At 50.0% G+C, this 26,580-nt stretch overlaps 1 pseudogene; it reads right to left on the bottom strand.

Annotated features, from left to right (window-relative positions):
- Positions 1-959: 959 nt before the first annotated feature.
- On the bottom strand, positions 960-22,536 carry LOC149125737 (calmodulin-alpha-like; annotated as a pseudogene).
- Positions 22,537-26,580: the final 4,044 nt, after the last annotated feature.

Here is a 26,580-nt window from a genome sequence, read left to right as displayed (position 1 = left end):
CTCCCATGTGGGTGCAGGAGCCCAAGTGCTTGGGCCATCTTCTACTGCTTTCCAGGCCTTAGCAGAGAGCTGGATCAGAAGAGGAGCAGCTGGGACTAGAACCAGCGCCCGTATGGGATGCCGGCACTGCAGGCGGAGGACTAATCTGCAGACAGTGCTGGCCCCCCAATGGGTTTTAAGGTAACAGAGTGGGGAAGGCCCACACCACAACCAACCTGGAAGAAACAATCCCTCGACTTTTGGTGTAATATAGAAGAACAGCCACAATCAACTGGAAAGACAATTAAAACGCTTTCCCTTTCCAACCACATGCACTTTGAGGTTAGTTGCCTTCACATATTTCAAAAAATATTTTCTGAATGAGTGCAGAGGCAGAGGTGAGAATCCAGCTGTCTGCTATTGAGCAAGACATCAATGAGATTTGCAAAAGTGTAAAACAATGCCATTGTTCTACCAAAATTTTTGTCTTGCAAAATATGTAGCTGTTTTTTATAGGCATTTGTCTTTTCAGTTAATATATAATGAATTTATTATTATTTTGAATTAATATTTTTAACTATTGAATATCAACAGATAAAACCTATTTCTACAGAATTCTGGGTCCTTAGCCACTTCTTATTTTTTTTAAAGATTTATTTATTTATTTGAAAGTCAGAGTTACACACAGAGAGAAGGAGAGGCAGAGAGAGAGAGAGAGAGATCTTCCGTTCACTGGTTCGTTCTCCAATTGGCCGCAATGGCCAGAACTGCACCGATCCGAAGCCAGGAGCCAGGAGCTTCCTCGAGGTCTCCCACGTGGGTGCAGGGAACCAAGGACTTGAGCCATCTTCTACTGCTTTCCCAGGCCATAGCAGAGAGCTGGATCAGAAGCAGAGCAGCCTGGACTTGAACCAGCACCCATATGGGATGCTGGCACTGCAGGCAGCGGCTTTACCCACTACACCACAGCACCAGTTCCCTTAGCCACTTCTAAAAGCATAAAGAGGGGTCGTCATTGTGGCGCAGCGGGTAAAGCCACCACCCACAACACCGACATCCCATGAGCCTGGTTCAAGTCCTGACTGGTTCACTTACAATTCAGTTCCCTGCTAATGCGCCTGGGAAAGCAGCAGGAGATGGCCCAAACACCTGTGCTCCTGCCACCAATGTGGGAGACCCAGGCTCAGTTTCTGGCTCCTAACTTTGAGCTGGCCCAGGCCAGGCTTCTGTGGCCACTTGGAGAGTGAGCCAGCAGTTGGAAAATCTCTCCATTTCTCCCTGTCATTCTGCCTTTCAAATAAATAAATAATAAATCTTAAGGGGAAAGAAATTGTAGAGGGATCCTGAGGCCAAAAAGCTTGAGAATCATCGAATTAGAGTTTTACTTAAGAAAAACTTGTTTTTCTTGTTGTTGTTGTTGTTGTTTTGCCCTAGACCTTTGCAACTATTCACAGACAGAGGCAAATGAACGTGATGGTGCTGCTTGCATCAGACCGGGCACAAGCTACAGAGTGAGCGGGTTCCCGGGGCGGCTGGCCACGGTCTCTCGCTGTGGGATGTGCATATTGTCACCCTCTCCCCACTCAGCACTGTGGCTTCTTTCTGGAGGAGGAAGGAAAACTGATCCCTGCACAGCTACAGCCTCCAGGACAGGAGATGCCGGCTCCAGCCGGCCAGGGCTCCGTGCAGTTCCTGGTGATCTTGCTTCATTTTGTCTCTCCAGTTTCTCAGCACACTTTTTTTTTTTTCTAAGCTGTGTTATTTTATGGAGCACTTTCTGCATTAAGAACATTACATTCATTTTCTTGTTTAATCCTTGAAGTGACTCTAAGAGCTATTGTTCCCATTTTATAAATAAGAAAGCCCAACCTTTGAGAGTTTAGGGAAACCTATAAATCTTCCTTAATCTAGAAATAAAAATTAAAGGTGACCTTAAATCTCTTTAAATTCGTATATTAAAAAATGCTGTTCATCAGAAGTTTAGCACTATGCCAGTTGCTCCTAGTAACAGATTACCACGAAAGGGAAACATCAACTCAGGTCCCGAATCCTTGGGATCTTTACCCCAAGGCCCCACATTTAGGGCGTGTCTGTCCCCCATCTGAGCCATCACACTAATGTTTTGCCAGATTTTTTTTTTCCAGAACTCTGGTTCGGAGCTCTCACATCCCACGCTCCTCAAAGGAACCCTGAGCCCAACCTTAAGGTCACAGGCTTGAGCTCTTCAAGCCACGCCCACAACCTGTGCTACCAGACCAGGAGCAGGTTCACCTCCCCCTCCCCCCTCTGGGAGCTGCAGAGGCGGGAGTGGTGGAGATGGGGCCTGAGCTGGGAGCAGCAGCCCCTGGCCAGTCGGGAATGTTCCCAGACACTGCTGACCTCTCACCCTGACCCGCCTCAGCAAGGACCGACCGCCTCCGCCATCCCCACATCAAGGACAGCAGCCGCCTCTGGAGCAACTGGGGCATCCCCATGGCAACCGTGCCAGGCCAGCTGGGGGGCGGGCTGGGTCTCCTTTAAAGTTTCTGCTGGCCCACATCATGGCCTGATTCTCTCATCCTGGTAACCCTCGAGGGCCCTGGAGATTGGAGTGTCCAGAAGTGGAGGGGACCCCCCCCACTCCCCACCATTTCTTCCAGCTCAGCCAGATGCGTCCTGAGACAGTGCAGCGAGAGACCCAAATCTGTCCACAGCCCGGGGCCCGCACCAACACCCTGGATGTTGGCCGGCGTTTCTCACCTCGTCCCAGGGCCCCAGTGGTGGAGTGACAGGGGGTTCTGAGAGGTTCTGGACTCTTCCCCATCCAGGCTGTGTGGCTGCTGCTGGACAGGGCATGCGGGCTCGTCAACCGAGCACCCATGGAGAGGGACGGGGAGGAGGCTGCTCAGGGCTTGGTGACCCCGCCAGGCCTTGTGCGGGTGATTAGCCGTCACGTTGGCTCTAAGCTCCTTACCCTCGGTCTCGAGCTTGCCTACCCCCAGGTCTAATCCAGAGGCAGGGGAGGGGGCGCGAAGGCACCAGGCAGGGCTTAGGGGCCTTGGTGGGTCACCGGTGACCCATTTAGCATAACCAGCTGCGGCCTTGGGGCAGTCGGACCTCTCTGTCTCCCAGAGGCTCTGCCTCTCCCGGCCTCTGAGTGTATGCACCTGTGTTTCCTTCTGTCCCCCGTCTCCATGTGGACTACAAGCCTTTTGTCTTTGTGAACAGCTCTGTGCCACTGTTGTTGGTGACAGAGGCATGGACACCACTGGGTAATGAGTCCCACAAAGCTCAGTGACAGGATGGGGCTGACAGCGCAGGGTCTGGGTGGCAGTGTGCTGTAGGTGACCCAGGGCTTGGGGGACATTGGGTTTTTGTACTGGACACGCAGCTTGGGGGATCCTGAGCTGCTAATCCAGGATTGTCTGGGTGGCTCAGTGACAACAATTCAGAAAGAATGTGGGAGGCAGCAGTGGTTCTCACTGGGGGCAGCTGGGAGCCCTCCAGCCCTGTTTTGGGACACCTGGCTGTTCTGGGGACAGTTTGGCTGGTAGGAGCCGGGAGAGGGTATGCTACTCGCATCAGTGGGTCAGGCCAGGGATGCTCCTCACATCCTAGATGCAATGGACAGTCCTCCACAACCATGCGTTACCCTGGGGGCCCGCGTTATGGCGTAGCAGGTTAGGCTGACATTACGATGCCTGCATCCCTTTGGGAATCCCAGTAGCTGGGCTTCTGATCCAGATTCCTGCTTATGTGCCTGGAAAAAGAGTGGAAAATGGTCCAATTACTTGGAACCCTGCCATCCATGTGGTAGACCCTGATGGAGTTCCTGCCTCCTAGTTTCAGCCCCGTCCAGACCTGGCTATTGTGGTTATCTGGGGAGTGAATCAGTAGATGGAAGAGCAAGGTATCTTTCTTTTTCTGTGTTTCTTTATTGTCACTTTGCCTTTTAAATAAATAAGTAAATAATATATCTTAAAAAAAATAAAGCACAAAGGGGAGCCAGAGCTGTGGTATAGTGGTAAAGCCGCCACCTGCAGTGCAGGCATCCCATATGGGCACCGGTTTGAGTTCTGGATGCTGCACTTCTGATCCAGCTCCTTGCTAATACACATGGGAAAGCAGCGGAGGATGGTCCAAGTGTTTGGAACCCTGCACCCATGTGGGAGACCTGAAAAAAGCTCCTGGCTTTGGGTTGGTGCAGCCTCGGCCATTGTGGCCATTTGGGGAGTGAACCGGTGGATGGAAGATTCTCTCTTTCTGCCTTTGCCTCTCTGTAACTCTGCCTTTCAAATAAATAAACAAATCTTTTAAAAACAAACCACGCCAAGAATTACGCTGAAGCGGGTGTTTGGCACAGCAGTTAAGACTGCCCGGGACTCCTGTCCTGTGTCCCGTATTAGCATTCCCACACTCCAGTCCCTGCTCCCATTCTGATCCAGCTTCCTACTAATGCCCACTCTGGGAGGCAGCAGGTGATGCCTCAAATACTTGTGTCCCTGCCACCCACGTGGGAGACTCAAATTGAGTTCTTGACTCCTGGCTTCAGCCTGGCCCAGCCCTAGTATTGCAGCCACTTGGGGAGCAAGCTAGCAGATGGAAGATCTCTCTGTCTCTGTCTCTGTGTCTGTCTCTTTCTGTTGCTCTGTCTTTCAAATAAGTAAATAAATAAACAAATACATAAAAACTTACTAAGTAAGCCAGTGCCTTGGAAATGAACATATGTGTGAGTGTAGCAAAAACAAAAGACAAAGAATCACTCAGCTTAAATGAGGCAAAATCCCCACTCTCGCCCACGCATCCACAGGCAGAGTTCCTCATCTCACCGGGGTGGCCGTGTGGCACCTGTTCAAGGTTACTGGCTCACTCTGCCTGTACTTGCACAGTGTGTGTACCCATGCCCAGCTCACAGGGTGCTGTCTATTGACTTATAGTAGGACCAACAAGGACAGATCTCAGTCCCCCTTTCCCATTTCAGCTTCTACAGTACTTCAGATAGGTCTCTCCCATTGCCTTATGTCAGAGCGTCTCTCTGCTTTAGGCCCAAGGAACTGCTCTGGCTGGGCCTGGGTGATGGGATTGGTGGGGTTTCCCAAGGTGCTGAGATGGGAGGGAGGGGGCAGCTAGACGGCGGCTGAGCCCAAGGGGCTGTGGGGTCCTGGTGTCCCCACGTCACAGGACGGCTCTGTGAGCTGATCTGCTGACCTCCCTCCTTCCCACAGCTCTCTTTCACACGGTCTCCTGATCTTCCTTCTCCCCTCTGGCCAGTCTCCTACACTTGGCTTTTCATCTGCTAAGCCAGGAGACGTCCGAGTGTCCAAAGCCAATTCCAGACGCTGACGCTTCCAAAGTGGCTCATGGTGACATCATGGTGGGACTTGACATTGCCGTGATGGGACGGTTAACAACATGAGCCAGACTTTCTTTTATTTCCTTGGAGAGACCACAATTCCTCTGTCACCAGCACATCACTGCCCAATGCCACCGGCACATCAGCGTGGTTGCACCTAGACTTGGCCTTACCCACTGCTCTATGCCCCTCAAGTCCTTTCGCACATACCCCAGTGTGGACCTTAAATGATGTGTGCCCCCACAGTCACAATCCAGTGTTCTCTAGTCCCCAACATCCACAATGCAGAATCTCTCATCACTGAGCTGCAAAGAACCTCCCGTCAGCAACGTGGCCGGGTTTGTGCCTTTGGGACACTCCCCACACCGTTCATTGCCTCCCGATCTTGGTGGTTGTGGAAGATTCCTTCCTTCCTTCCTTCCTTCCTTCCTTCCTTCCTTCCTTCCTTCCTTCCTTCCTTCCTTCCTTCCTTCCATTGGTTCACCCCCCAAATGGCTGCTACGGCTGGTGCGCTGCGCCGATCCAAAGCCAGGAGCCAAGTGCTTCCTCCTGGTCTCCCATGGGGTTCAGGGCCCAAGCACCTGGGCCATCCTCCACTGCATTCCTGGGCCACAGCAGAGGAAGAGGGGCAACCGGGACAGAATCTGGCTCCCTAACCGGGACTAGAACCCGGGGTGCCGGCGCCGCAGGCAGAGGATTAGCCTAGTGAGCCATGGCGCCGGCCAGAAGATTTCTTAATATTCTATTTAGGATGGTCTTGCCTCAGAATATAAGAAAGTCGGAGTCAGTGCCACTCTCTGTTTGGGGAATTTTCCAGAAGATTTGTGAAAGCACTCTAACGATAGCCAGTACTTTCTGGGTACTTACTACCTGGTCAGTTCTGAGCACCTGACGTTTTAACTCCGTGTGTGTGTGTGTGTGTGTGTGTGTTCAATCTGCACAACAATCCTATGACATATACACACGTTAAGCAATCCGAATCTGAAAATGAGAAATCTGAAACGCTCCAAATACCAAACCTTTTTGAGCACTGATGTGATGCCACAAGCTGAAAATTCCACACTTTACCCCATGTGACAGGTCACGGACAAAATGCAGGCACACTAAAAATGTTGTATAAAATTGCTCTCAGTATATAAAATGTAAATGAATTTAGTGTATACACTAAGAGACCTTATTATGTACATGCAAATGTTCCAAAATTTGAAAAAAATCCCCAATCTGAGACATCTCTGTCCCCAGCCACTTCAGAGAAGGGACGCTCAATCTGTACGTACTTTCCTCATGTTAGCAGCTGAGGGAACTGCTGTGCAGAGGTTAAACAACTTGCCCAGGTGCAGACAGCTGAGAAGCAAGGAACCCACGATTTGATCTGAGGCCCTCTGGCTTAGAAACATGCACACTCAGGGCTGGTGCTGTGGTGCAGCAGGAAAAGCTGCTGCCTGCAGTGCCCGCATCCCATATGGGTGCTGGTTCGTGTCCCGGCTGCTCCACTTCTGATCCAGCTCTCTGCTATGGCCTAGGAAAGCAGTAGAAGATGGCTCAAGTCCTTGGGCCCCTGCACCCACGTGGGAGACCCGAAAGAAGCTCCTGGCTTCGGATCTGTGAAGCTCCAGCCATTGCGGCCAATTGGGGAGTGAACCAGAGGATGGAAGACCTCTCTTTCTCTCTGCCTCTCCTTCTCTCTGTGTGTAAATCTTGCTTTAAAATAAATAAGTAAATCTTTTAAAAAATAAAATAAAATAAAAATGCTATAGAATTAAAAAATATGCACACTCTGCATGAGGCTGCAGCCACCTTTTGGAATGTGTTTATGTTTCCATATCACAACAGTTTTGGTTTTAAGACATACAGTAAGAAGTAGCATTGCATTAGTTAGCAAGGCTCAGTCATAGAAATGTTTTCATTATAAAGAATTGCCCTTTTTAAAAAAATATTTATTTATTTTTAAACTAATGGTCTCTTTATTGGACCAGCATTTACAACTTGGAGTGGACGTAAGTTGTAGTTTCTTGGTTGTGCTGGAGTCACAGCCACAGCCTACTCTGCCGGCGCCAGGCCATGGTGTAGAAGGTTTCGTTTTGTTTATAATATAAAGTCAGTGGCAGAGTGGGGACTGGGCTTCAGGCTCCTCTCCCAGCTCGCCTGGGTGGAGTGCCTGTGTCCACCCACTTCTTCCTTTTTTAAAGATTGATTTATTTATTTGAAAGGCAGAGAGAGAGAGAGAGAGAGAGCAAGAGAGAGAGCGCTTTTCCATCTGCTGGTTCATTCCCTAGATGGCAGCAACAGCCGGAGCTGTGCCGATCTGAAGCTATAAGCCAGAAGCTTCTTCTGGGTCTCCCACATGGCTTCAGGGGCCCAAGCACTTGGGCCATCTTCCACTGCTTTCCCAGGCCATAGCAGCTGGGTCTGCAATGGGTGCCCATTTGGGATGCGGGTACTGCAGGTGATGGCTTTACCCACTACACCACAGCACCGTCCTCCTGAAAATTTATTTTTTTGACAGGCAGAGTTAGACAGTGAGAGAGAGAGAGACAGAGAGAAAGGTCTTCCTTTTCCGTTGGCTCACCCCCCAAGTGGCCGTTATGGCCAGCGTGCTGCACCAATCCGAAGCCAGGAGCCAGGTGCTTCCTCCTGGTCTCCCAGGCGGGTGCAGGGCCCAAGCACTTGGGCCATCCTCTACTGCACTCCTGGGCCACAGCAGAGAGCTGGACTGGAAGAGGAGCAACTGGGACAGAATCCGGTGCCCCAACTGGGACTAGAACCCAGGGTGCCGGCGCTGCAGGCAGAGGATTAGCCAGGTGAGCCACGGCGCCAGCCCCCCAGAAGGTTTTAAAAAGAGTCCACAAGGGCCAGGAGAGACCAGGAGAAGCACCTGGCTCCTGGCTTTGGATCAGCGTGATGCGCCGGCTGCAGCACGCTGGCCGCGGGGGCCATTGGAGGGTGAACCAACAGCAAAAGGAAGACCTTTCTCTCTGTTTCTCTCTCTCACTGTCCACTCTGCCTGTCAAAAAAAAAAAAAAAAAAAAAGAGTCCACAAATGCTCCCTTGGGAAAGGTTTCCTACTAAAAATCTGCATGAATGGTGACAGCCTGACCTGCTGCACTCTTGTGCACAACGCAGACACTGAGCCAACATACGTGGGCATGTCACTGGGCATGGAACTTGATCTTCAGGGCCAGGACCACCAACCAACACAAGCAGATCGTGTGTGTGTGTGTATGTGTGTGTGTGTACAGAGGTACTTTCGACATTCAGCTTTGCTATATAGAAACAGAATGAATAAATGAAATTTTTTTTTTTTTTTTTTTTTTTTGCAAGAGGTAAGTGGAAAGCAGGTCAGCATCTGTACGGATTCTTCATAGCTGACTGGTCCGTCTCCGGTGATATCAGCTTCTCTGATGGCTTCATCCACTTCTGCGTCTGTGAGCTTTCCCCAGGTTTGTCATGACGTGAGGCGGTTCTGCCGTACTGATATCACCGTTTCCATCCTTGCCAACGGCTCGGAATGCTTCGCAGATCTCCTCTCCACTCTCTGTGTCTTTCCTTTTCCTTTTCCTCACAGTCAAAAGTTCTGGGAAGTCGATGGCGCCATTACCCTCAGCGTCCACTTCGTCGGTCATCTCCTGCAATTCTGCTCATGCCGGCGTCCTGACCCAGCGACCTTGTGACAGCTCCAGGTTCCTTCGTTATGATGGTGCTGTCGCCATCTCTGTCAAGTAGGGAGAAAGCTTCCTTGCATTCAGCAATGTGTTCTTCATTCAGCTGAGCAGCCCTGGTGCGAGTGAAAGGAGGAGGGAGCGAGGCTTCCTCCTGCAGGAGTTGTGGGGGTGGGGTCTTCGCTGCTGCCCCCTCAGCTAAGGCCCCCGAGCGTTCTGTACCGTGCAGCCGCCTGACTGCCAGTTACAGCACCATTTCCACGAGACTCGCAGCACCACTGCCCCCACCATCAAGTTATATATTTATTTGAAAGAGTTACAGAGAGAAGGAGAGACAGAGAGAGATCTTCCATCTGCTGGTTCACTCCCCAGATGGCCACAATGGCCAGGGTTGGGTCAGGCAGAACCAAGCCAGGGGTCAGGAATTTCTTCCAGGTTTCCCATATAGGTAGCAGGGGTCCAAGCACTTGAGCCACCTGCTGCTGCTTTTCCCTGGCCATTAGCAGGGAACTGGATGGGAAGCGGAGCAGCCGAGACATGAGCTGGAGCCCGTGCTGGATGCCAGCATTGCAGATGGTGGTTTTACTTGTTATGCCACAATGCCAGCCCTGGTTTTTTGTTTTTCTAAGATAAAGCAGTTGTACTTAATAGCATTAAGCCACCTATTTCTTCAAGTGGGTTAATGAGCTGTGACTTTAAAAGTTATTTATTTATTTGAATGACAGCCAAGACAGAGAAAGAGAGGGAGAGAGATGTGTGTGTGTGTGTGTGTGTGTGTGTGTGTTTGTATAAAATCTTCCATCATTGATTCACTCCCTAAATGGCCACAACAGCCAGTGCAAGGCCAGATCTGAAGCCAGGAGCCAGCCAGAAACTTTATCCTGGTTGCCCAAGTGGGTGTGGGTGGCAGGGATTCGAATGCTAAGCCATCATCTGCTGCTTCCCAGGTGTGTTATCAGGGAGATGGACTGGAAATGGTGTAGCCGGGACTCCAGCTGGCACTGCAATATGGGATTCAAGTGTCCAAGTGGCAGGTTAACCCGCTGCACCACCGCACTCACCCCACGAGTCGTGATTTCTGGTGTGACAACCTTGGGTGGAGGGAGGTGGGGAGGGAGGAAGGAAAGAGATGGTGGCCACCAGAACTTGGTCTGGATAGCACCCAGCCTGGGCATGAGCTGGGGCTGGCATAAGGCTGCCACCCAATGCGGAGGGTTGGAATGATGACCCAAGACCTCACTCAACCCTTTGGCTTTCCCTGGAGTGCTGCCAGGGATCCAGCTCAGTCACATCAACCTCACTAAGAACACAGCTGCCGTCCGTCACATCCATTCTGAGGGAAAGAATGCCTGGATCGTGAGAGCATCCTGCTTGGCGATCAGGGGTGGGAGAACAGGGTGCTACTTCCTTCCTTCCTTCCTTGTTCGCGCCACCTCAATCAGACAGAAACAGGCTGGTAGGTCAGCTGGGAAGACCCTCCCGCCCCGCATCGGGAATTCGGAGGTCTCTGCAGAAGGGATTGGTGTGAGGTGGGGTTATAGTGCCCTCTCATGGACACCTTGGGAATTTATATAGTGTCAGTTTGGAATGTGGCAGACCAAAGTGGGCTGAATCTGCTCTTGTCCCTGGCGCCTCCCAGGCGATCAGCTGCTTCAAAATGAAGCTGAATACCTCCTTCCCAGCCACTGGTGACCAGAAACTCATCGAAGTGGACAATGAGCGTATAAATGTCGTGCTTTTTATGAGAGGTGTATGGCCACAGAAGTTGCTGCCGACACTCTGGGTGAGGAAGGATTATGTGGTCTGAATCAGTGGTGGGAATGATAAACAAGGCTTTCCCATGAAGCAAGGTGTCTTGACTCACGGCCAGGTCTGCCTACTGCTGAGTAAGGGGCATTCCTGTTACAGACCAAGGAGAACTGGAGAAAGTACAAATCACTTTGGGGCTGCATTGTCAATGCCAATTTGAGTGTTCTCAACTTGGTTATTGTAAAAAAAGGAGAGAAAGACATTCCTGGACTGACTGATACCATGGTGCCTCGTCGCCTGGGTCCTAAAACAGCCAGCAGAATTCGCAAACTTCTCAATCTCTCTAAAGAAGATGATGTACGCCAGTATGTTGTATGAAAGCCCTTGAACAAAGAAGGTAAGAACCCTAGGACCAAAGCACCCACGATGCAGCGTCTCATTACTCCCTGTGTCTTCTACACCAATGCTGGGGCACGGCTCTGAGAAACAGTGAACGAAGAACAAGGAGTAGGCTGCAGAATATGCTAAACTCTTGGCCAAGAGAATGAAGGAGGCCAAAGAAAAATGCCAGGAAGAGATCGCCGAGAGACATGGGATGCCTTCTCTGAGAGGTCTACTTCTAGATCTGAGTCCAGTCAAAAACAAGGCTTAATAACAGAGAATAAATAAGATTGCTTAAAAAAAAAATAGGCTGGATCCATCCCAGGGCAGATGATTTACCGCGGGGCTGGCATCCAGAGTGTTTTGGAAGCAGACCCATAAGAGAGCAACGTGTGTGTGCGTGTGTGCATGTGTGCACCTGTGTGTGAGGGGGCTGTGTGGCTCCTCCTAACTTCACCATGCAGGAATCAGGGAAATGGAGATAGAGGCAAGATGTGAGAGTGGCTGATGGCCATCACCCAGAGATATTTAAAAGTGTGAGAAAATGAAAGGCTGTGGAGATAGGAACTTCCCCCCTCTCGAAGGAAGGTGACTTGAATGAGCAGAGGAGACACAGCCAGCGACTCTCCCAAGGGAACTGGACACGCGCCTGCCTGCGGTGATCCTGGATCTTCACTGCGCTGAGAATCCCCGGTTTCCACCGAGTCCCTGACTCACTCAGAGCAGAGGCTCCAGGGACGTTGTGCCGCCGTGAGCTCAAAGGACACCCAGTTGGAGTGGGCAAATAAAGGGTCAATGGTGAGGGAGATCACAGTGTAGCCAGCGTATTCTTCCCGATGGCAGGTGTGTGTGTCCCATCACTGTGGGCTCTGCTTCTGCTCCCGTTGGGAAGTCACTGTACTCTTTGTGTCTCAGGCCAGAAGCTGTGATGAGGTTGGGTTTAGAGGTGGGTGGCTGGCCATCAGTATTGGAGGATTTAGGAAAGATTCTTTTTGCTTGTATGTCTCTCCTGCGAGAACGAATTGCTTCCTTGTTGACCTCGATTTCTCTTGGTGAAATTGTTTGTGTGTTTGGCCAGCTGATGTAGAGTTTGCTTAATTTTTGAGCCTGGTAAGATTTATCTACAACTCAGAGATGTTCAGAAGTCTATTTATTCTGAGAATAGGTGAGGTTGTGTGTGTGTGTGTGTGTGTGTATGAGAGAGAGAGAAGAATATGTGAATACATTAGTTAAATAAACTTCCTACTGATGTAAATCATTCACACAAAAAGGTGCATCAGTCATAAGCGCATAGCTGAGTGCACCACCACAGCTGGAACTCACCTGTATAAGCAGAGCCGTCTGAGTCAGCTGGGGCTACTGTAACAGAAAACCAGAGACCGGGGGCCTGCACAACAGGCACTTCTTCCTCACGCCCCAGGACCCAGGGGCCAGCGGGCTTGGCTCTGATGGGGGCTCTCTTCCTGGCTTGCAGACGGCTGCCTTCCTTCTGTGTCTTCAAGTGGCAGGAAGAACACGCCAGCAACTTCCCGGTCTCTGCTTGCAGTGTGAGGGCCACACTCTCATGACCTTGCTGAAATGTAATCACCTCCCGATGCTCCCCCCACCTGGTACAATCGCACTGGGCACTGGGGCCTCAACTAATGAATTTGCCGGTCGGGGGCTAAAACCTGCAGTCCATCACAACATCCTCCCTGTAAGATTGTGTCCCTGTGCCACCTCCCAGCCACCGCCCTCTCCGCCCTCCCCAGGGTGGCCACCAGCCTGACTTCGCACCTGTTGGTGTTCTTCACGTGGTTAGAATCGTGCTGTATTCTTCTTTAGGACACCGTCCCATGCCGTTCTGTGCAGTGGCAGCACATTCATTTCTATGGCGGTGCACGGGGAGACAATCTGCCTGTCCCAGCTGCTCAGCTTTTTACTCTAACAAATAATCTTACGGTGCATTTACCTAGGCCTGGAATGACGGCCTCCTGGCATATGCACACATGTTTGACTTCAGTAGATAGCATCAAATGGCTTCGTAAAGTGATTGTCCCACTTTACACTCCTACCATGTCTGAGTTCAGCCGCGATGAGAATATTTGCATTATAGAAATCAGTAACTTCTATGGATCCAGGTTTCCTTCTCTCACGGAGAGCCAGTTGTTAATGGCTTACTAGCTCACTGCTGCCAACACCCACTGTCACAGACAACTCCACTTGCTTTTTTTTTTTTAATTAATTTATTTGAAAGACAGAGTTACAGAGAAGCAGAGAGAGAGAGAGAGAGAGAGGTCTTCCATCCGCTGGTTCACTCCCCAAATGGCTGCAATGGCCGGAGCTGCGCCGATCTGAAGCCAGGAGCTTCCTCTGGGTCTCATTATCTGTGCCAGATGTCCACCTCTGGGTACGGTTTCAGTGTGTCCCCCAGAGGTTCTTTGCTGGAGGCTCGGTCCCCTGTGTGGTGCTGCTGGGGTGGTGGAGCCTAGGGGAGGTGACTAAGTCAGCGGCGCTGTGCCCTCAGGAGTGGCCACTACTGGGCTCCCAGAGTGCATCAGCTCCCCTGACCCTGGGTCCCTGCCTGCGTCTCGCCGCCGAGTGGTATCCTCCGCACATGCTCCCATCATCCCATCATGTGTCGCCATCTGTCGAGAGGCCCCCACCAGGATTCAGCAGACACTGGCTGGGAGCCCTGGAAGCTGCAGAACCGTGAGCTAAATAAATGTGTTTTCTTTACGGGTTACCCTGCCTGGGATATTTAGTTACAGCAACAGAAAATGAGATAAGAGGAAAAAAAAAGACAAAGGACTGAGAATAAACACCATGAATAAACCTCACATAATCTTGACTGAAACGAGGCCACGGTGTGGTTACCACTGCGCAGAGTTTGACAATTAGCAGGACCGAGGCTCCGTGTGGAGCCAGGAGGGATTACTGCAGAGGCACCAGCCAGCAGGGGGCAGGAGAGAGACTTCTGAGTGCCCGGATGGTTCTACCTTTATCTGGGTGGAGAGAACGAGGGGGGATATGTATTTACACATATGATTCTTACATTTGACTGTATTTAAATCAAACCCCAATAAAGCGAAATAAACAATCACACAGTGCCAATCAAGAATGATATTCCTGAGTCAGATCCTAGTCAGGTGCTGTCTAAGTCTTTTCTCTATATTTAGATGGCACTGCAATGTACTATGAAAATGCCGTTTTTCAGGGCTGGCATTGTGGCATAGCAGGTAAAGCCGCCACTGGCAGTGCTGGCATCCCTTATGGATGCCAAGTTCGTGTTCTGGCTGCTCCACTTTTGATCCAGCTCCCTGCTAATGTGCCTGGGAAAGCAGCAGAAGTTGGCCCAAATGCTTGGGACCCTGTGTTCACATGGGAGACTCAGATTCCTGGCTCCTGGCTTTGGCCTGGTCCAGCTCCAGCCCCAGCCATTTCGGCCATTTAGGGAGTGAATCAGAGAATAGAAGATCTCTCTCTCTCTCTCTCTGTCTCTCCCACTTTTTGTAACTCTGCCTTTCAAATAAATTTATATTAAATATATAAATATAAATATACAAATAAATAAATTTATTTGAAAGGCAGAGTTAACACATAGCAATTAACACTAAAAACGTTGACGCAAATGCTACAACCCCCAAACAATTATCATCAACATTTGCTAGTCATCATTCTAGATACTTTCTTTCTTTAAAAATTATTTATTTATTTTCCTTTTATTTGAAAGACAGAGAGACGGACAAAAGAGAGATCTTTCATCTTCTGGTTCACCCTGCAAATGCCCAGAACAGCCGGGGCTGGGCCAGGCTGAAGTCAGGAGCACGGAACTCAACCCAGGTCTCCCGTGGGAGAGGCAGGGACCCAGGCACTGGAGCCAGCACCTGCTGCCTCCCAGGGTGTGCACCAGCAGGAAGCTGGGTCTGAGGAGAGGAGCCGGGACTTGAACCAGGTACTCCCATATGGTATGTGAGTCCCATGCAGCAGCTTAACCACTGCACCTAACACCCACTCCTCTAGACACTTCTCTTGTAAACAAATACACACAGAAAAAAAAGGCAAGAAATAATATGGTGATGTCAATGTGAAATAAATTCACATTTGGTGCTATGGCTTGGATGTGATTTGTTCTCCAAAGATTCCTGTGCTGGAAGCTGTCCCCAGTGTGGTGGTGTGAAGGTAGTGGAAACTTTAAAAGGCGGGACCTAGTGGGTGGTAACTAGGCACTCCAGAGAGTGAGCTGTAATTATTTTTTTTTTTAACATTGATTTGTTTATTTCTTTGAAAGACGGAATGACAAAGAGAGGGAGAGATAGAGAAAGATATTCCCTATGCTGGTTTACTCCCCAAATGGCTGCAACTGTCAGAGCTGAGCCAGGCCAAAACCAGGTACCTGGAACTCCATCAGGGTCTCCCACATGGTGGCAGGCGCCCAAGCACTTGGGCCTCCTTCCGCTGCTTTCCTAGGTGCCTTAGCAGGGAGCTGGATTGGAAGCAGAGCAGACGGGAAACGATGCTCCAATATGGAATGCCAGCATTGCAAGCAGAAGCTTAACCCCCTGTGCTACACCATGGGTCCCAGGAGAGAGGTGTCATAGGAAGCACACGGCTGGCCTCCCTGCTCGCTGGCTTCCTGCCTCTCCGTGCAGTGCACCCTACCACCATAATGCCACCAGCTCTGTGGCCCACACCAAAGGCAGAATAGAGGGGCTGCCTGGTCTTAGATTTATTTAGCTCCACAACTGGGAGGTAAATGAACCTCTTTCCTTTATAAAGTACTCAGTCTCAGGGGTAGTTACAGCAACACAGAATGGACTGCTACATTAGGGACGCTCTGAAGTTCACCTGCAGACCTGATCCTTGGCTCACGTCTGCGATTCAACTATGACTTTGGCTCCAGCCAAATTCCTACTTCAGTATCATTTCTGACATCTCTGAACTTGTGTGCTAAATTTCATTAATCTGATTTACATAATAATATCAATAAGTCAAGCAAACCATGTTATTTGGAATTATTGCTAATATCTAGATATTTGCTTTTAAGTACAGGTGACCATTCAACATGTAATGCTGTGAAAAGGTCCTTCTTTGTTGTGCCCTGGAATTTTATTAGTCAGTTGAAATGTAAGTGTATATTTAACGTTGCATGCAGAAGATGCTATAATAATGGTTGTTTGAAAGCTGCTAATTTTGCACACAAACAAAATGATTAAGAACTTTCAGATAATTAAATATGGAAATAGCTTGAAAGCCAATGCAATTTTGGGGGGAGATTTATTATTTATTTGAAAGGCAGAGTTACAGAGAGAGAGCGGAAGAGAGAGAGAGAGAGAGAGAGAGAGAGAGAGAGAGATCGTCCATCTACTGGTTCACTTCCCAAAGGGCCGAAACAGCTAGAGCTGGGCTGATCTGAACCAGGAGCCAGGAGCTTCTTCTGGGTCTCCCACGTGGATGCAGGGGCCCAAGCACTTGGGCCATCCTCTGCTGCTTTCCCAGGCACATGATCAGCTGGATTGGAAGAGAAACAGCCGGGACATGAACCAGCACCCATATGGAATGCCAGTGCTGCGGGCAGCAGCTTTATGCACTGCACCGCAATGCCGGCCCCGTCAGTGTGATTTTTAAGGAAACGTATGCTAGCTATGTATCTTTAGGAAGCAGTCTATATTTTTTTAAAAAAAGATTTATTTATTTATTTGAAAGTCAGAGTTACACAGAGAGAGGAGAGGCAGAGAGAGAGAGAGGTCTTCCATCCGATGGTTCACTCCCCAGTTGGCGGCAGCAGCTGGCCGGAGCTGTGCTGATCCAAACCAGGAGCTTCTTCCGGGTCTCCCACACGTGTGATACTGCTTTCCCAGGCCATAGCAGAGAGCTGGATTGGAAGTGGAGCAGCTGGGTCTCGAATTGGCGCCCATATAGGATGCTGGAGCTTCAGGCTAGGGCGTTAACCAGCTGCACCACAGTGCCTGCCCCTCTATATTGTTTTAAAGTCAAGAAATTTTTATAACAAGTTAAATAATACAAGAAAGAATACTAGTGATCATAGTATTTACAATAATTTATAATAATTCCAATCTTTGAGGAATTTTTGGTGTAATGATATGTATAACAATAATAAAAATCTTTAATAGCTGTATTACTTAGATTTATTTATTGTACCTTAGAAGAAATAAAAATGCAAGCCATAAGCAAAGGAGAAGACATTTATAACAAATATTACCAACAAATAATATCTAGTATGTATAAATAAAGCTCATAAAAGGTAAGAGAGGAGTAATTCCATAAAAATTGGCAAAAGTCATTTATAGAAAAAGAAACATGTATAGTCAATAACTTGGTGAAAAATGTTCGACTTTACTAATAATCAGGGAAATGTAAATCAAGGCCAGTTTACATTTACATTCACTCAGCTGGCAAAAAAATGATCACACTTTCTCAAGAAAATATTGGTTAATGAGCTCTCCCATACATGGAACACATAAAACTTTATATTGAGCAATAAACATATGGTGACTTTGTACCTGTGTCCGTTTTGTTGAAATATTTGCAGAATTGAAAACTTGGGGAAAATGAGTTAATGACTGGTGTATAAACTGATCAGCGACTTCAGAAAAATTATTTAGCCTTATTTTGTACTGTTGAAATTTGATTCCTGGGTGTACAGAGAGTAGAATTCGAGGCAGGTGTTGTGGTGCAGAGGGTTAATCTGCTGCTTGGAATATGTGGATCCTGTATCAGAGTGCTGGTTTGAGTCCCAGCTGCTCCACTTCTGATCCAGTTTCCTGCTAATGCACCTGGGAAGGTAGCAGATGATGGTCCAAACGCTTGAGTTCCTGCCACCTATGTGAGAGATCTGGATGGAGTTTCTGGCTCCTGGCTTCAACCTGGCTCAGCCCAGGCTATTGTGGCTATTTGAGGAGTGAGTGAGCAGATGGAAAATCTCTCTCTCTCTCTCTCTTCTCTCTCTCTCTCTCTGTGTGTGTGTGTGTGTCTCCTGTCTCTCCCTCTCTCAGTCACTTTGCCTTTCAAACAAATAAATACATCTAAAAAAAAAAAAAAAAAAAGCAACCCTATGCGCTTGCCTCTCCAGGAGGCAGTTTCTTTAGAGAATCCTGCCTGCCCACTGTCTCCTTTATTGTCACAAATCTGCTTTTCTCTGAGCAGCTCCCACGTCAAGCTGATTATCTGGTGACTCCCCAGGTGAAAGACCCCTTGAGTCTGCTGACAGAGCCCGGAGACAAGGGACAAGAATGCTTCCAGTAGCACTATTTGGTTTTTGTTTTTTAATATTTATTTGAAAGTCAGAATTACACAGAAAGAGAAGGAGAGAGGCAGAGAGAGAGAGAGGAGAGAGAGAGAGAGAGAGGTCTTCCATCTGCTGGCTCACTCCCAATTGGCCACAATGGGTGGAGCCAGTAGCACTATTTGTAAGAGCAGAATATAACACTCCAAGGCTCACTGAGCAGAAAATGGGTAGACTGTGGTATAACCAGGCAGCTCAGACGTCAACCCCGCCCCTAGGCCAGACCCCCACCAAGGGCCAGTGGCTGCAGCCACAGCTGGTGTGAACCAGTGCATTGGTCAAGGTTCTGGGTTGTCAGCAACGGAATCTGCAACCGTTTTTCACAGAAAGGGATTTAGTATGAGCTGTTCGTGGCTGGATAAGCTGAATTTGAGAGATGACGCATGGCGGCTGACATGACTTCTGGGGTGATGCTGGTTATGAGTGACACAGGGTCAGGTTCCCAAGAGCGGAGCCTGGCACGGGGGTTTGCACGGCAGTGACTCGCTGCAGGAGGATTCCCAGGAGGGGAGGAGAGAGAAGCAGGACACGGGGGGAGAGCTAAGCACTTTGTGGAAGTGGTCTCATCTGCAGAGTGCCGCCAGCCTGCTCCCACAGGGAGCGACAGAGCAGCAGCAGGGAGGGTGCGTAACCTCCGGGGGAGCAGGAGCAGCTGACTCTCCCAGAGACAGGGGTCGGGCGCCCTAACCACGCCAGAGCACCAGTGGTGACCCAACACAAACCCGGCCTCACTGGGAGAGAGGGGGTGAGGACGAGGTGGGGTGGGGAAGAGGAGGGAGCAGAGGCAGGGAAGAGCAGAAACGGGACGGTCGGTGTCTCCCCTGTACCCCGGGTCCTCTGCGACGCTGGGGCTCATCCTCATACAGCGCTGACTCCCGTCTCCATCTCGACACAGGAAAAGCAGCTCAGCTCTTTGCTCAGCTTTTTATCCCAGGGAGAATCACACAACATCTTTTTATCTTTCTCAATTTCAAGTTAATATTTTAAGCTGACAAATTGTAATTATATACGTGTCTGCAGTATGTATGCGATGCACATAACGTATATGTGGTGTATAATATAGAGTGTGTGATTTTTTTTAAAGATTTATTTATTTATTTGAAAGTCAGAGTTACACAGAGAGAGGAGAGGCAGAGAGAGAGGTCTTCCATCCAATGGTTCACTCCCCAGTTGGCCACAATGGTCGGAGCTGCGCTGATCTGTAGCCAGGAGCCAGGAGCCTCTTCCGGGTCTTCCACGCAGGTGCAGGGGCCCAAGGACTTGGGCCATCTTCCACTGCTTTCCCAGGCCATAGCAGAGAGCTGGATTGGAAGAGGAGCAGCCGGGACTAGAACCGGCGCCCATATGGGATGCTGGCACTTCAGGCCAGGGCGTTAACCTGCAGTGCCACAGCGCCAGCCCCAAGTGTGTGATTTTTAAAAAAGACGTATTTCATTATTTGAGAGACAGAGTTAGAGAGAGAGAGAGAGAGAGAGAGAGAGAGAGAGAGAGACAGAGAGATCTTCCATCTGCTGGTTCACTCCTCAAATGGCTGTAACAGCCGGAGTTGGGCCAGACCAAAGCCAGGAGCCAGGCGCTCCACCCAGGTCTCCACATTGGTGACAGAGGCCAAGTACGTGGGCCGTCATGCGTTGTCTTCCCAGATGCGTTAGCAGGAGGCTGGAGCTGAAGCGGAGGCAGCAGGGACTCAACAGCAGCTTGCTGCGATGCGCCCTCGGCAGGGCTCCTACGCCTCCAGAGCTCTCTCCGGTCTGTCTCTCCGCCCTTCAAATAGAACACATACTTAGAACTGAGGGCCCAGAAACAAATTCTTTAAAAAATGTACTTAAATCATGATCTAAAATAGGGATAACTTGTTGTTAAGACCAAGCAAGTTGGGGCTGGTGCTGTGGTATAGCAGGTGAAGCCACTGCCTGCAGCGCCTGTTCAAGTCCTGGCTGCTCCACTTCCCATCCAGCTCCCTGCTGATGCACCTGGGAAAGCAGCAGAGGATGGCCCAAGTACTGGGGCTCCTGCCACCCACATGGGGAACTCAGATGAAGTTCCTGGTGCCTGGCTTTGGCCTGGCCCAGACCTAGCCATTGAGGTCATTTAGGGAGTGAACTAGCAGATGGAAGCTCTCTCTCTGTCTCCATCCCTCCCTTTCTCTTTATAACTCTGCCTTTCAAATAAATAAATAAATCATTTTTTTAATGAAAGAAACATTGTTTGTGACAAGCCATCTCACTTTCCTTCCGTCACTTCTTTTCTCCCTTTCTCTTCCTGAGCACTCAAACTGCACCTTGCCACCTAGCCACCTTCAGATTTGCATGGAATCTGGACCAGCGTCAGCTACCTGGGGGCCATGGGAGACAGGCAGGATGTGCAAGGGGAGAGCTCCATGTGACAGAAGCCTTGATGAATGGAAACAGGAGAGGGAAGGGAGCCAGAAAAGGAAATGTCCCCGCTTTTCTCCATTCGGCAGTGTGGTTCCTCCCGGCTCCTGTGGTTCCACACGGAGCATGAGCAGGTTCATGAACACCTGCTGTGTCATCTCAAGGGTTGTTGCAGGGCAATGGGCAGCATGACACATCCCATCAGATTGTATCTCTCCCTGTTTTTCAGTGTATGTGCTGCCGAAGGGAGCGTTATCTCTCCCTCGTGTCTCCTCCTCCCTCACCTCCGCTGCCCTGGCTGCACATCCACGAAAAGCATCGGCGAGTCAGTCTCCCCCTCGGGCTCTGCTTTCAAGATGAATCTGCTTGGCTGGCATCGAGGCTCACTAGGCTAACCCTCCGCCTGTGGCGCCTGCACACCGGGTTCTAGTCCAGGTTGGGGCGCCAGTTCTGTCCCAGTTGCTCCTCTTCCAGGTCAGCTCTCTGCTGTGGCCCAGGAGTGCAGTGGAGGATGGCCCAAGTGCTTGGGCCCTGCACCCGCATGGGAGACCAGGAGGAAGCACCTGGCTCCTGGCTTCAGATCAGCTCAGTGCTCCGGCCGTAGTGGCCATTTGAGGAGTGAACCAATAGAAGGAAGACCTTTCTCTCTGTCCTCTGTCTCTCTCACTGTCTACCTCTGCCTGTCAAAAAAAAAAAAAAAAAAAAGAATCTGCTCCTCCCCTGACAGTCTTGAGATTGTCAGACCTTAAACATGTTGCCCTTTTGCTGGGTGTATCTCCTTGTGTTTTGAAAATTTAATTTGATTTAAATTTATTGGAGAGGCAGAGAGACAGAGATCTTCTATCTGCTGGTTTACTCCCTGAATACCTTCAATGACCAAGGGTGGGCCAGGCTAAAGCTAGGAGCCTGGAACTCCGTCCTGGTCCCCCATGTGGTTGGTAGGGACCCAGTTTCCTGAGCCACTATCTGCTCCTCCCGAGGTGCACATTAGCAGGAAGCTGGAGCTGGGACTTGAACCCAGGAACTCTGATACGAGATGTGGGCATCCCAAGCAATGCCCTGATCACTGTGCCCAATTCCTGCTTCTCATTGTGGTTTTAATTTACATTAACCTGATTACTAAATTGATAGGCCAACTTTTCATTTTATTGGTCATGGATTTTCCTCGTTTGTGAAGTGCTTTTTAAAGATTTTGACCCACTTTTTCTATTTGAGTTGTCTGTCTTTTTCTTTTTTCAAATTGACTTGGAAGATGCTGCCATATAACACATCACTCCAAAACAGTGACACCCATGCCTGTGGTTTCTGTGGCTCGTGAGTCCAGACAGGACACAGTAGGGGAGGCTGGGTCTGTTCTGTGAAGTCGGGGGCCCCTGCTGGGAGGACCCAGAGCCCGGGGCTGACCCACGGCTGAGGGGTAAGATTGTCTGCAGGTGTTTCACTCCCACCTCTGGCGGTTGGGGCTTTGCCAGGGGCTCTGTGCTTCTTCAAGCCTGGGCCTTGGCACAGTCAGAAGTCTTGCACGGGAGCCCAGGGCCTCAGAGCCCCCTCATCCCAAGCATCCCAGCAGGAGCTGCCTGGCCTGGGAGGTTTCAGCATGACTTCCGTGGCATTCTGCTGGTTCCCAGCGACCCCTCTAGTGCACAGGACACAACCGCACGTCAGTGAGAGGAGCATCAAGATCCCATCGTCCAGAGCGCGAGGCGGGGAGACATTGCCGCCCTCACCTTTGGGAAACGCATCGGCCACATCCTGCTCCTTACGTGCTCTGGCCATATATGCTCAGGACTCGTTTTTTGCTGCCTTAAGGATGACTTCTGTCGAGCAGAGCTTGAATTTCGTGAACAGACCAGTCATTTCCTCTGTGGTTGGTGCTGTAAAGGTCATAAGAACACAGAGATGGGCCGGCGCTGCGGCTCACTAGGCTAATCCTCCGCCTTGCGGCGCCGGCTCATAGGATTCTAATCCCGGTCGGGTCGCCAGATTCTGTCCCGGTTGCCCCTCTTCCAGGCCAGCTCTCTGCTGTGGCCAGGGAGTGCAGTGGAGGATGGCCCAGGTGCTTGGGCCCTGCACCCCATGGGAGACCAGGAAAAGCACCTGGCTCCTGGCTCCTGCCATCGGATTGGCGTGGTGCGCCGGCCGCAGCGCGCTGGCCACGGTGGCCATTGGAGGGTGAACCAACGGCAAAGGAAGACCTTTCTCTCTGTCTCTCTCTCTCACTGTCCACTCTGCCTGTCAAAAACAAAACAAAACAAAACAAAAAACACAGAGATGACTGTGAAGCTGTTCTTCGACAGAGTCTTCTAGAAGCTTGTCTTTTGCACTTAGCTATTTCTGCAGTTATTATGCAGTTTGTTGCTGCTCAGCTGCAAACCCTCCCTTCTCTGCCCTCCTGTGTGACACTGGAGCTGCACCGTGTCACCGTTTCTCCTTTAGCAATGGACACAAGGTGAGGTCTGGCCACGAGAGGCTGCTGGAGGGACGCTGAGAAGCAGGGCCTTCTCCTCCAGGGGCTGGGGCTTTTCCTTCTTGTTCCAACACTGCAGGGACCATCATGTGGCTCCCTGGAGAGTCCTGCTGCCATCTCAGTGGGTGATTTCCTACCCGGTGGGCAGTTTCCTGCCTGCCTGTCCTGGTCTGTGGCCCCTTCTCTGTCATCCCACGGAGCCCAGCCGAGAGACCTGAACCCCAGCTTCGGGTTAGGCAGAGCATCCCTCCAAGTTCATCCCTTTCCTGGGTACTCTGCCTTAGCCACGGAGGTGCTGGCTGCCCCCTCTGCCTGCTGTGCCTGCACTGTTCCGAAGTCTACACTCCTCCAAGCAGTTAATTGCCTGCGACTAGTTAGTAATTCTTTGTATTAAATTTTCTCTGATCAAATCACTGGTCTGGTTCCTTTTTTTCCTGATTGGAAACTGATTATTCAGATTTAATCCTCTTGGATATGATTTTCTGGATGGTGTGTTACATATATCCCCACTTCACTATTCCCAAAGTTGTCCCAGCACCACTGTTTAAAAGACCACTTTCTGGGGCTGGTGTGGTGGCATGGTGGGTTAAGCCACCACCTATGCTGCCAGCATCCCCTATCAGAGTGCCAGTTTGAGTCCCGGCTGCTCCACTTCTGATTCAGTTTCCTGCTATTGTGCCCTGGAAAGCATCAGAGGATGGCCTGAGTCTGTAGGTGCTTGCCATACGTGTGGGAGAGCAGGATGGAGTTCTTGACTACTGATCTTGGCCTGATCCAGACCTGGCTGTTTGGGGAGTGAAATAGAGAATGGAAGATCTCCTTTTCTCTCTGTTTTCCCCCCTTTCTCTTTGTTTCTCTGCCTTTCAAATAAAAGAATAAATATGTATTTAAAAATGAATAAATAGGGACTGGCATGTGGCATAGCAGGTTCAGCTGCCGCCTGCAACACTAGCGTCCTATGTGGGCTCCACTTTAGATCCTGCTCCCTGCTAATGCACCTGAGAAAGCAACAGAAAATAGCCTAAGTCCTTAGGCCCCTGCACCCATGTGGGAGACCTGGATGGGGTTTCTGACTCCTGGCTTTGGAGCAGCAGTTATGGCCATTTGGGGGAGTGAACCCATGGATGGAAGTTCTCTTTTTCTCTGTTTCTCCCTCTCTCTGAAATTCCACTTTTCAAGTAGATAAATCTTTTTAAAAAATAAATAGTGGGGTTGGCTCTGTGGCTCAGAGGGTTAATGCCCTGGCCTGAAGCGCCAGCATCCCATATGGGCACTGGTTCGAGACCCGGCTGCTCCACTTCTGATCCAGCTCTCTGCTATGTATGGTCTGGGAAAGCAGTAGAAGGTGGCCCAAGTCTTTGGGCCCCTGCACCTGCGTAGGACACCCGGAGGAATCTCCTGGCTCCTGGCTTCGGATTGGCGAGCTCCGGCCGTTGCAGCCAATTGGGGAGTGAACAATTGGATGGAAGAACTCTCTCTCTCTCTCTCTCTCCCTCTCTCTCTGTGTAACTCTGACTTTCAAATAAAATAAATAAATCTTTATTAAAAACAAATAGTTAGAAAATAAATAAACAAGCCATTTCCCCCACCACCTCTCAGCACCCACTCTGTCGTGTGGCAGGAGTCTGACCCTGCTGGGTTGTTCCAGGCTGCAGGTCTGATCCCCTTGTCTATGTGTCGGGGCCTGCAGTAGCGCCTTCCAGTCTTTCATCGTCACACTTCTTGGGTCCGGGAAAGCATTTTCATCTTCTCTAAAAGTATTGCATTTGTATCCAATGCCTTTTTTTCTGCTTCTAGTGAAATGGTCTTACGTTTCTTTTTCTTTTTTTACTTTATTTATTTGAAGGTGGATGCAGAGGCAGAGAGAGGAGAGAGAGGGAGAAAGAGAGGTCTTCCATCCCCTGGTTCACTCCCCAGATGGCCACAACGGCTGCAGCTGGGCTGATCCGAAGCCAGGAGCCAGGAGCCAGGAGCCAGGAGCTTTGTCTGGGTCTCCCACAGGGATACAGAGGCCCAAGTGCTTGGGCCACCTTCTACTGCTTTCCCAGAGAGCTGGATGGGAAATGGAGCAGCCGAGTCTTGAACCGGCACCCATATGGGATGCCGGCTCCCACTACACCATGGTGCCAGCCCCACGTTTCCCTCTTCATGGTGAATTACACTGCCTGCTTTTTAAATGTCAGACCGTGAGTCTGTCTTGCCATCACTGGTCCTGCGGGCTCTGTCTCATGGTGATTATTTCCCTGTGTGTACACTTCCTGTTCAGTTAGCTGCTCTCATCTGACCGAAATGAATCTATAGATTCAGATCACAGACGTTTCGGCCCCAGGCTCGTGACAGGACAGGCTTGAGGGGAAATCTCTGGCCAGGCTGGTGTTCTCAGGGCCGTTGTTATTCTTTCCCACATGGTCACAACAGAGGTTTCCTTGTCCTTCCCTTGGACCTGCCAAGACTTGCCTCCTATTTCCCATAATGTCTATTAATTCCCAGAACTCTGCGTTCCTGGGACGGGCACGTCCACCCGGCAGCCTCTCCACGTGGGCAGATCACCCATTTCAGCTCCAGGTGTCTGTTTTAGACCCCCACAGATTTTCCTTATTTTCTCGTGGTCCTAATAAAGTTTATGAATATGAATTTATTGAAACTTATCCAGTTTAACATATATATATTTAAAGATTTATTTATTTATTTATTCAAAATGCAAAGCAATAGGAGAGAGGGAGAGACAGACAGAGAGGTCTTCCACCTGCTGGTCACTCCCCAAATGGCCACAATGGCTGGAGCTTAGCCAATCCAAAGCCAGGAGCCAGGAGCTTCATCCAGGTCTTCCATGTGGGTGCAGGGGCCCAAGCTCTTGGGCCATCTTCCATTGCTTTCCCAGGCCATTAGCAGGGAGCTGGATCGGAAGTGCAGCAGCCTGGACACAAACCAGTGCTCAGAGGGGATGCTGGCAACACAGATGGTGTCTTTACCTGCTTTGCAACAATGCTGGCCACTAGGTAGGAGGGTTTTCCAAAACATGTAGTTGGTCTGGCTTTGTGGCACAGCAGGTCAAGTTACTGATGTTGTCAGCATGCCATATCAGAGCACCAGTTCGAACCCAGCTACTCTGATTCTGATCTAGTGCCCTGATGATGCACCTGGGAAAGCAGTGGATGATGGCACAAGTACTTAGGCCTCTGTCACCCACATGGGGAACCCGGATGGAGTTCTGGGCTCCTGGCTTCAGTCTGGGCTAGTCCCAGCTCTTGTGGCCTTTGGGAAGAAAACCAGTGGATGAAAAACCTCTTTCTCTCTCTGTCTCTCCCTTTCTGTGATTCTGTCTTTCAAATAAATAAAAAATAAGTTTTTAT

Source organism: Oryctolagus cuniculus, chromosome 7 (assembly GCF_051225735.1).
Source record: "Oryctolagus cuniculus isolate XC-2025 breed Fujian yellow rabbit chromosome 7, ASM5122573v1, whole genome shotgun sequence".
In the NCBI taxonomy this organism is placed as follows: domain Eukaryota; kingdom Metazoa; phylum Chordata; class Mammalia; order Lagomorpha; family Leporidae; genus Oryctolagus; species Oryctolagus cuniculus.
This window is presented reverse-complemented; position numbering and strand designations above follow the sequence as displayed.